The sequence below is a fragment of the Polypterus senegalus genome, chromosome 13 (assembly GCF_016835505.1).
Source record: "Polypterus senegalus isolate Bchr_013 chromosome 13, ASM1683550v1, whole genome shotgun sequence".
NCBI lineage: Eukaryota > Metazoa > Chordata > Cladistia > Polypteriformes > Polypteridae > Polypterus > Polypterus senegalus.
Window position 1 is genome coordinate 145,661,777 of NC_053166.1, and position 10,091 is coordinate 145,671,867.

Sequence of the window (10,091 nt, forward strand, 5' to 3'; positions counted from 1 at the left end):
AAGACCAGACACTGTCCATCACTTGCCTAACACCATCCCTACTGTGAAGCATGGTGGTAGTAGCATCATGCTATGGATATGCTTCTCAGTGACAGGGACACCGAGACTGGTCAGAATTGAGGGAAGGATGAATACAGCCAAATACTGTGATGTCCATGAAGAAACCTGCTCCACAATGCTTGTGACCTTTGACTGGGGTGATGGCTAACCTTTCAGCATGACAATGACCCAAATAATATATCAAAGACAATGCTGGAGTGGCTTCAGGACACGTCTCTGACTGTCCTTGTCTGGCCCAGCCAAAGTCCAGAGTTAAACCCTATAAAGCATCTGTGGAGAATCCTGAAGGGGATAGTGTACAGACACTTCCTGTCCAATCTAACAGAGTTTAAACTGTCATATACACACACATACATACATGCATATAGACTGTGTATATATATATATATATATATATATATATATATATATATATATACACACACATATATGTTTACCGTTGTGTGTGAAATTAGGCATTGTGTAGAATGCCTAGGAAATCTATAGAATGGCGAAAATAGGATGTCAAAGTATGAAACGATTAAAATTTAGATATTCCTATGCAATGCCAAAAGGCAAACTGGCAAAGTATAAAATACTTGCGCTACTAACCAGTGTTTCCTGTAATTATTTTCATAGGTGTGTTATATAATTATGCAATTTTGTGACAAAATTGAATATGTGCAATATCTACTTTCTATCAGTAGTTAATATTAGTTTATCAGCAGAGTGCACAAGAAATAAAATACAATGCGCAATTTCATACAAAATAGTGTGTGGCAGGGTCTTCTTCAAGTCTTGTTTAAGCTTTATTTTGTATTTCTATTTTCAAATATGTCTTTTCAATAAAGGCCTTTTGGTGACTCACTTTTCATACTTTGCCTACATAATATTTGTCATTCTGTATAATTCCTAGGTATTATATACAATGCCTAGAGAAAGTATATAGCATATTAAAGTAAAACAGACATTTCATGCTTTGTCTAAAAACGTCATTCATTCTATGGATTGCCTAGAAATTCTATATACAATACCTGCTTTTCACAGGTAGCTGATAGCTTGTTGCTGTACCCACCACACAACGAACTACCTGGATTAGGATCCGAGTGCAGTGGGTGACACCTCAGCGCCACGCTGGACTAGTGTGAGGTTTTTACAGTGGCTGGAGTGCCAATCCTTCCACCAACCTCTAAGGTTTCCCTGTAAAAATTGAGAACCTGCTTGCATGGCACACTCCAGGAACACATCTAAAAATACAAACTAAAAAACTTTAACAAATTTGAAGCAAAGGCTGATTACAGTATGTAACCAGTCTGAAGTTACTTTATCGGATATGGCCCATGGCCAGAAACACTCTGATTTACCTTCCATCACTTTAGCCATTCAAAATGAGAAGCCTGAACACATAAAACATAAGAAATACCTGTATAATACAGGCAGTCAAAATCAATGACCATGATAAAAAAAATATTCAGGATGATAAAAATAATTATTGTAAAGTGCAAAGTAATGCTTTATGTAGTCTACAAATATTAATTGATTGATTTTCGATTGGAATATAGTGCAACAAATGAATGGTACAAAGATTCTGAACGTTCTACTGATGCTTAATTTTTACTTTAAATAAATACATGAAAATAAATACTCATATGAATAAACAATATGGAAAAACAGCAATGATCATACACTTACATTGTTAATCATAGCTGCATTTAACCTAACATTCCTTGTAAATAGCCTTCAGGCTTCTATGGAAAAGCAAACTACCTACTTGTATACTACTGTCATAGGAAACATTTTGTTACTTCTTTAAAACTAGTTAAACTAGAAGGTTTGGCATGAAACACAATGTTATCAACATTTTATGGCTTTACCGTTGCCCTATTACAGGACGCAGTGTACCTTTCTATCAATAATTTCTTTATCTAGTACTGCTTTTTCATCATTCACATCTTCCAGCTGGCTCATCATGCCACAGAATGAATTAGCTTGACTGCTCATTGCCCAGTAAGCTATAGGACCTGACCTTCCCTTGTGTTCTGTTACTAACTAGTTTGTTAAATAAAAGCTAATATGAAGTGTAGCCCTTCAGTTGTTTGTCTCTGAGTGGACTATGATGAGGTCTGTACAAAGCTGCATTAATGAAAAATTCTGTCAGTTCTGCTGTACATGCACACCGACTGAAGTACAAACCTGCAATCCCTCAGAAACCAATGTAATTCTGTGTTGGGCAAGGTGTAATTTGAGTGGTGCTGGCACTGGATTGTGTTCAAATACTTGGATGTAGGGCTAAAATTTATATATATTTTTTTAAAGTTGTTTTGTTCCAAGCTGATGAAAAAATCTAGTTAACTGCTATTAAACTACAGTTCATTGTTTAAAGTGGTGTGTGCTAAAACAACAAACAATGAAGACATGCTCATGTAATGCCCAACACTTTACCCAGACTAATAAGAAACTGCTTAATGGGGGAGGAAGCTAAAGAGAAATAAAACATTGAAAATAACTCTTAAAATGAATAACTTTAAAGCCATTAAAATAAGAAAAGGGAACGGACATAAGGCAGTTATTTTGCATTCTCATCATTGTGATAAGAAAACAGTTGCTTTTGACTTGCCACAATATCTTTTTACAGGTTTTAGTGCACAAAATGTCATAATAGGCACAATTAATGCACCACTGATGAAGGACAACTAAGCAGACATTCGTAACAAACAAAAGTTTAAAGTGACTCAAGAAATATACAATGGTGGATATCATTCTTCAAAATAGTCAATTACCAGATAATGGCTTTGAAAATGATAAAATGATATAATAAATGGTTTTATTAAACTTGCACACAACACCTGACCAATTTAGAAAGAGGAGTTTGACAGGACTTATTAGACCTAATTTAGTACTTTTTGACGGAGGACATCATTTTGGTGTTGTAGGTGGGACTTAATTTAGTTCTGTGTTTAGGCCAGCAGAGTGTGACTTTGAAAAAGGGTCCTGTGCATCCGTCTAGATTGAATATAAGCAAAAGACATTATTCATCATTACAAATGAATTTAAAATATGAAATATTTATTGTTATATGGTTCTACAAGAAGTCATTACTTTTATAAGTTGCAAAATGGAAATGTGTAACACATTACACAAGAAGAAACATCTCTTATTTTTCATTATTCATATTTTTTTTGTGCTGAAGCCAGCTGATGTAAGCATCTTACTGCAATAGCTTTATTTTTTAGATAAAAAAATTTAAATAATGTAAAGCCCCTAACCATCTTATACTGCTTTTCAGTGAAGGAGCAGTAATGTCTTTTACATGTAGTATTATATATGGTTAAAAAATCCCACATTGTATTTTCTATTCAAATAAATTGCATTGTTTGTATAAAACATTCTAGGGTTGCATAGGGCAAAATGACAACAGAATGTAAGTGTAGAGGGTAGCACTATCATCCAACTTGACTTCAACAGCAGGATTGCTTGGTGGCTGCATTGTCTGCTGCCTGGAATTTACTTGTTCTCACTGCATTTGTGTGTGCTTCTTCCAATATTCGAAAGATATAGTACTAGTCTGATGTGAATGTGGATTATACAAAATACCTATTTCTATACAGCTGTCATTTAAAAAAAAATATGACCACCACTTTAAACAGCCACACACACACATTCCCCTCCATTTTTTAAATACAAAAGTGTAACGTCACTGCTATTTAGTATGGAAAGACAGAAGGTGACACAGTGGCAGCACTACTGCCTTACAATAAGGAGACCAGGGTTCACATCCTAGGACCACCTTGACTGGAATTTGCAGGTTCTCCCTATGATTTCTCTAGGTGCTCCAGCTTCCTCCCATTGTCCAAAGATATGCATGTTAGGTGGACTAGCAATTATAAATTGCCCCACGTGTGTATTCATCCTGCGACTGACTGCTCCCCTGTCCAGTGATTATTTCAGCCTTGTACCCTGTGTTTGCTGCGACCCTGCTCAGGTGGAAGCTGGTTTAGAAAATGGAAGTATAGATTGTGCTTTATTTGTCCCAAGAGGGAGATTTGAAAGGCTAAAATAAATTTTTGCTTTTATTTAGAATGTTTTAATTAATGAGCTCCATTACAACAAGATGTCACATGTACAGAACATTAGTACAATTAAGGAATATATTTTTACAATAATAATAATAATAATAAATTTATGTATATAGCACAGCCAAGTGATTTGCTCAGATGCAACGACTAAAGCAGCATGGTTAAAGTTCAATATCTTTAGCCATGCCAAAGGTTCAAAGTAGAAGGAAATTAACCTTTTCCCCCAACTCCATTACATGTGATACTAATGTTCAAAGTGAGGCTAATGGGACATTGAAATGCACAAGGTTTTCAAATTGTTAACCTTTGTTAAACTCCTTTCTGACTACAGTGTCAATGTGCTTAACTACATTATGTACTGTTCTGTGAGGTAAATCATTTTAATAACTGGCATGGTCTTCCTTCCTATATCTGATCGCCAAACTAGTCACCCGTTATGTCCCCTTCTAGCCTGGTTTGGCACAAACTTCCCGTGACCCAGCTTACAGGGGCCAAGTGGGCTCAGAGATGGATAAACAGATGGATATAAATTGACATCAGAAAAATCAGACTTTGACATCTCCATTTAGCTGTTTACGTAAGGAGTCCAGAGACACGGACACCTTTATATAAAAAGAAGAGGTCTCCAAAATTACAGAACGGGGCAGCAGTACCGTCCATTTGAACGCTGACATAGGGGAAATGCTAGCGAGAAAAGCATGCAAAACAAACGCATTCCCGATATATGATTAATGCAGATCACAGAGATTTATAAAAAAAAAACAAAACCAGAACTGCTCTCACCGTCCTTCAATTAACTAGATCAGAAAGGAGACATCACCACAAAACTACAGCAAATCGTCATCTTACAAGCCAAGAAAACCAGATGCAGGTAGAGCGGTAAGCATTTACGAAGGCAAATGAGTTTAAAAATATAGGAAACTCCGATTCGTTAATGCATTAACATTTACATATTAAACTGTAACCAGCTAACGGAATCTTTACATTATTTTGACAGATGCCAGTAACCTACCACACAGTAAACAGGAGCTGCCAGTAACCGGTTCCGACTGGATCTGGTCGGATGTTTATTCCCACTGAACCAACCACAGTGCAGCAACAGCTGGCGGTGTTTTTTCGGGGTTGCGCAAAGATTCAACACATTTATTTAGTTTTTACACTCCTTCAAATTGTCAAGATTACTGGACACTAATCTGACCTCCGGATACCCGTAAGCTATCGGTATTAAGCGGTATTCGCAACGCTCACGCTTCTTTCCTTATCTGCGGGCGCGAAGTCCTGTTCCACTCACTCGCACTCCTGCGCGTGCCTTCTGAACGACAGCAGAGGTAGCAGCAGCGGCGGCGGCGGCAGCTGCTCCTCAGTCTCCGGGTCGTTGTTCTTACTCGCAGCACCCACCTGGTCTCCGTACCGCCGACAACACGAACAGTCTGCTAGCGGTCAAAACTCAGAAAGCGGTATGCGCTTTGCTTGAATATGTCTTTATCCTTTCAATTCTTGTTAACCTTCCGCGTCTAACTTCTTCCTTGTTATTGTTATTCTTTGCTATTTGTCTCCCTTCCGGCCCCCCAATTGCATTCACATTGATGGGGCAGTCAGGCAAATGTTGCTTTTAAAAATTGATTGCAATGTGTCCGCTATCAAACGCTGGAGTGGGTGGCGCTTGAAGACAAGCCTCCAATTTTGTCAGCCAATGGTCCAGCCTTGTTAAAGAGACATCCGGAACTTTCTATAAAAGCGCGCACTGCGGGGTAGAGGAGAGCAGCGTTGTGCCAAATTCGCCTTCTTAGCATCTACATTGTTTATAATACACATCTGGTACAAAGAGATCTTAAGAAATTAGCTTTTTGATTTTGCAGTACGTTTAGCCTGGCAGTTAACGAGCATCAGTATCCATTTCCCAGCCTAGCTGCTGCCTGTTTGTTTTCACCTCGCGAAAATTCAGCGAGACTTTTCCACGTTGCAAGTACGAGTAGTTATGTTAATTCTCGTGTCAACTATGCATCGCTTTGAGTTGGTGTTTGGGAGAGTGCGAGTGGCTTGCAAGTGCCTTGTTTATTATATAAATTCAGTATCTCAGGGACAAAAGCGCGTTAATTAAGTCAGTGGGTGACATTTAATTAGAAAAATTGCGATACTCGGAAATTGAGCCGAACCTATATCATCAGTTTCGTCTCATCTAAAGTATTTTATGAGATCCACTACTGTTTCCCAATCCCAGGCAGTTTAAGGCCCAGAGTGCCTGTGTTGGAGTTGGCTCCTTCTCCCCGTATTCAAGTGCGTTTCCTTCCATCCTTCCTTACCTACTTTCTCTTTTTCCATTATACATTACAGTGTTGGGGTCTTCACCCATTAATTATGTTTAGGTTTTTTTTCAGTCTTTTGCCAGGATATTCACTTGTTCCATGGTCATCCCTCTCTTTCTGGCTGTTCTTTTGACGTTTTCTTCTAACTCTTCCCCTCCCGTTGTTTTCCGTCACCCCTGATTTTAAACACCTTTTTGGGATACCTTGTTTTACTTCTCTTTGTTAGCCACTGTCAGTGTTTTATTTAATGATTTCCACAAATGGTTGCATTTCCAGTTCCTAACAGGTTCCTTTATTTCTTCGCCTGTCTCTTTTTATTGTGCCCATCACTTGTCTTAAACACTATACACTAATTGCTTTTTCAACTACAGCTGCTTTAGATTTTTGTTTATCCAGTATTACACACGATTCTGAAACATAACATATTTGTGCATTTGGTAAAAATATGGTTTTATATAGATGCATCTTAACCTTCATACTTAATTCTTTCTTTCCTATTAAAATATTTTTAATTTAAATATCAATCAATCAACATTTATTTATATAGCACATACTCATACAAAAAAAATGTAGCTCAAAGTGCTTTACAAAATGAATAGAGAAATAGAAGACACAATAAAAGATAAACATAAGTCAACATTAATTAACATAGAATAAGAGTAAGGTCCGATGGCCAGGGTGGACAGAAAAAACAAAAAAAAACTCCAAAGGCTGGAGAAAAAAATAAAATCTGTAGGGGTTCCAGACCAAGAGACCGCCCAGTCCCCTCTGGGCAATCTACCTAACATAAATCAAACAGTCCTCTTTGTATTTAGCGTTTTCATCGAAGGACCTGATGATGATGGTCACGTAGACTTCTGGCTTTCAGTCCATCAATGTTGGAGCATCATGATAGTATAGTTTGTCTTCATTATTCTGTTTCTAATTCCATCATGTATCCTTCCATCTTCACTCATGATTACCACTAGGTGCTTTTACCTCCGAGTGAGTTTCCTTTCATTCCTAAACATTATATACATTTATAGAAAAAAAGCAAGAAGACCTTATGAAATGTTTTTTATTTATTTATTTACTTACTAGGGGGCTTTGCCCCCTGCTCGCTTTGCTTGCCAACCCCTGTGTTTGGTTAATCGGATATACAATTTTAATTTTTTTTTCTTTGGAATTGTTTCAATTTCATTATTTGCACTTTTACATTTAAAGCTTCATTAAAAACAATATTTTTTGGAGACACATTGTGACAGCGCAAAGTATGACTGCCCGTGAGTGAATATTGTTTGTTTCTCTAATAAATAATACGACTTTTTCTAATGTTTGTCCCTGTGACTTATTGATTGTCATAGCAAAAGCTATTCTCACGGTAAACTGTAAACATTATAATACGAATGGCATATCACAATCTCCTTTGGTGTGTAATGTTATTCGCGGAATATATACATTACCTTTCTTTTCGCCTGTTAAAATTTGCATCGCTTCCCCGTGATCATAAATATACACCTGACCGAATTGTGTATTCTTAAAGATTCAACTTGTTGTTGCTTTAACTGTTCCGGGACCACAGATTCTCATAGCGTATGGTCTATTATTGTGTAAATCCATGTTTTGTGCATTGAATGATGTGAATGCGAAAAGACTTTGTTGTCTACTCTTTGCCTCTTATTTCTAACCTAGATTTGTCCTGCTCTTTTTTCAATTACACCTGGATCTGATGATTAATCACCATTTGTTTTGCGGTAATGCAATCTTTTCTGTCTTTTCTTTGATGCTGTAGCGACTGACATTATAAAGTGTCACAAAAGTTTTACTTGAACACTCGCTGACTTCGTAACCCCAAACAACTTTCTAGCACCTTCTCCAACCCCTCATCTCCCGCATCTCGCACCCCCCATTACCGCATCAATCAATACCCTGCTATCAGTCTTCAGTGCTGTACTCCGCCCTCCCTCAATTGGACTGAACAGTCACTTAAAACCAAAAAGGCCGCAACCTGGCTGGGACGCTGCAATACTTTCGAATTTTACTGGTTTCATAATCTCTTATCTGCCTTTTTTTCTCTCCAACACCTTTGGATCTCTATTCTCCTTATTGTCCTTATATGCTTTATATGTGTTGAGAGCATAGGATCTGTGTGAACTACGTGCTTTTACATGACTGACTGTTTTTTGATGGATTTGCGTTTATATGATATCTGTTGTAAGTAGGGCGTGTCTTGCAAGAATCTCATGTTCCACGTCCCCGCGAGACGGCCCTGGCACAGTCTCTTGGCACCAAGTCTCATGTTTACGGTCCCCGTGAGACGCTCCGTGGCAAGTGTCTTTTGTCTCGTGGGTCTTTCAAAATGTCTTTCGAGAACCCCCGAGAAGATCACATATCGTCGCCTTGCTTTTGCTTTCCAGGATTTCTTTTTATAATAGAGAGATTTATTTTTTAATATGTGGAAATATCAAGATTTGATATTCATTTAAACAGTGTTTTTAGATAAAGGTGAAAACATAATCCTACATTTACATTTTGCAGGCCATTTTGTAATTTGAATAAAAATAAATGCAAATTTCAAATCTGGGAAAAACATTTACACAACCCTATTTTTATTACTGCCTGAAGTACATCAAATTAGAACTAGTTGTACCAGATCAGGTACAAATTATTACAACCTCATCAGAGAGAATTTGTGTAAACTTGTCTTATTTAAATCTCACACATTTAGTTTGGTTTGCACTTTGTTGTGTTATCACCATGCCAAGATCAAAAGAGCTCTCTGAGGCCGTCAGAAAGATGGTTATAGATGCATATGCATCTGGAGAGGGATTTTAAAAAATTATCAATGATTTGGACATCAAACATTCCACCCTCTGGAAGATCATCTACAAGCGGAGAATATTTCAAACTGCCAGTTTATCTAGGCAATGCCACCCCTGCAAGTTCATTCTGTGAGCAAAATGCAAGATGCTAAAAGAAGTCTATAAGAACCCCAGGTTCCATCATGGGACATACGTATAGCTCTTGCTGCTGTTGATGTCAAAGTGCATGAGTCTACTATTAGAAAGAGGCTACACAAATTAGGTCTATATGAGAGGCTGGCTATAAGGAAACCTTTGTTGTTCAGATAGAAAAGCAGGGCAAGACTAAAGTGTTTGCCCATAAACACCTAGGCAAAGACCAGGACTTCAGGAACAATGCTCTCTAGACAGACATTTCAGTGATACTAGTTACTTGGCCATAGTTCCACAAAACCTGTTTAGCAAAAACTAAACACAGCATTTGACCAGAAGAACCACATATCAACTGTAAAGCATGTGGATGGAAATGTTCTGGTTTAGGGCTGCTTTGTTGCATCAGGGTCTGGGCAGTACACTATCACAGAATCCACTAGGGATTCCTCATTGTACAAGAGAGTGCTTAAAGATAATCTGAGACCATCTGTCTGAAGATTGCTGCTCATGCAAAAGTGGACCTTACAACATGACAATGACCCTAAACATTCCAGTTAATCCATCAAGGAATGGCTGAAAAGAAAGAAATGGAGGGTTCAGGAATGGATAAGTCAAAGGCCATCAAAGGTGCTGCTGGGGTAACTGCTTTGCAACCTGCACTTATCTGGAGGAAAGTAATTTTCTGTATAAAAGGTGTACTTAGGGATCTGGTTATATGATTTTATTTAGGTTAAAAT

At 37.7% G+C, this 10,091-nt stretch overlaps 1 protein-coding gene across 3 annotated transcripts in view; it reads right to left on the reverse strand.

The window, feature by feature from the left end:
* abat (4-aminobutyrate aminotransferase) overlaps nt 1-5,778 on the reverse strand; it is a 61,489-nt gene extending 55,711 nt beyond the window's left edge. The window contains exon 1 of one of the 3 annotated variants that reach the window (XM_039776297.1): nt 5,514-5,778. The gene's annotated coding sequence lies outside the window, so the exon portion shown is untranslated. Of the gene's footprint in view, nt 1-5,127; nt 5,356-5,406; nt 5,477-5,513 lie in introns of those variants that run through there. The other 2 variants (XM_039776299.1, XM_039776298.1) reach the window with 2 other exon arrangements.
* Nucleotides 5,779-10,091: the final 4,313 nt, after the last annotated feature.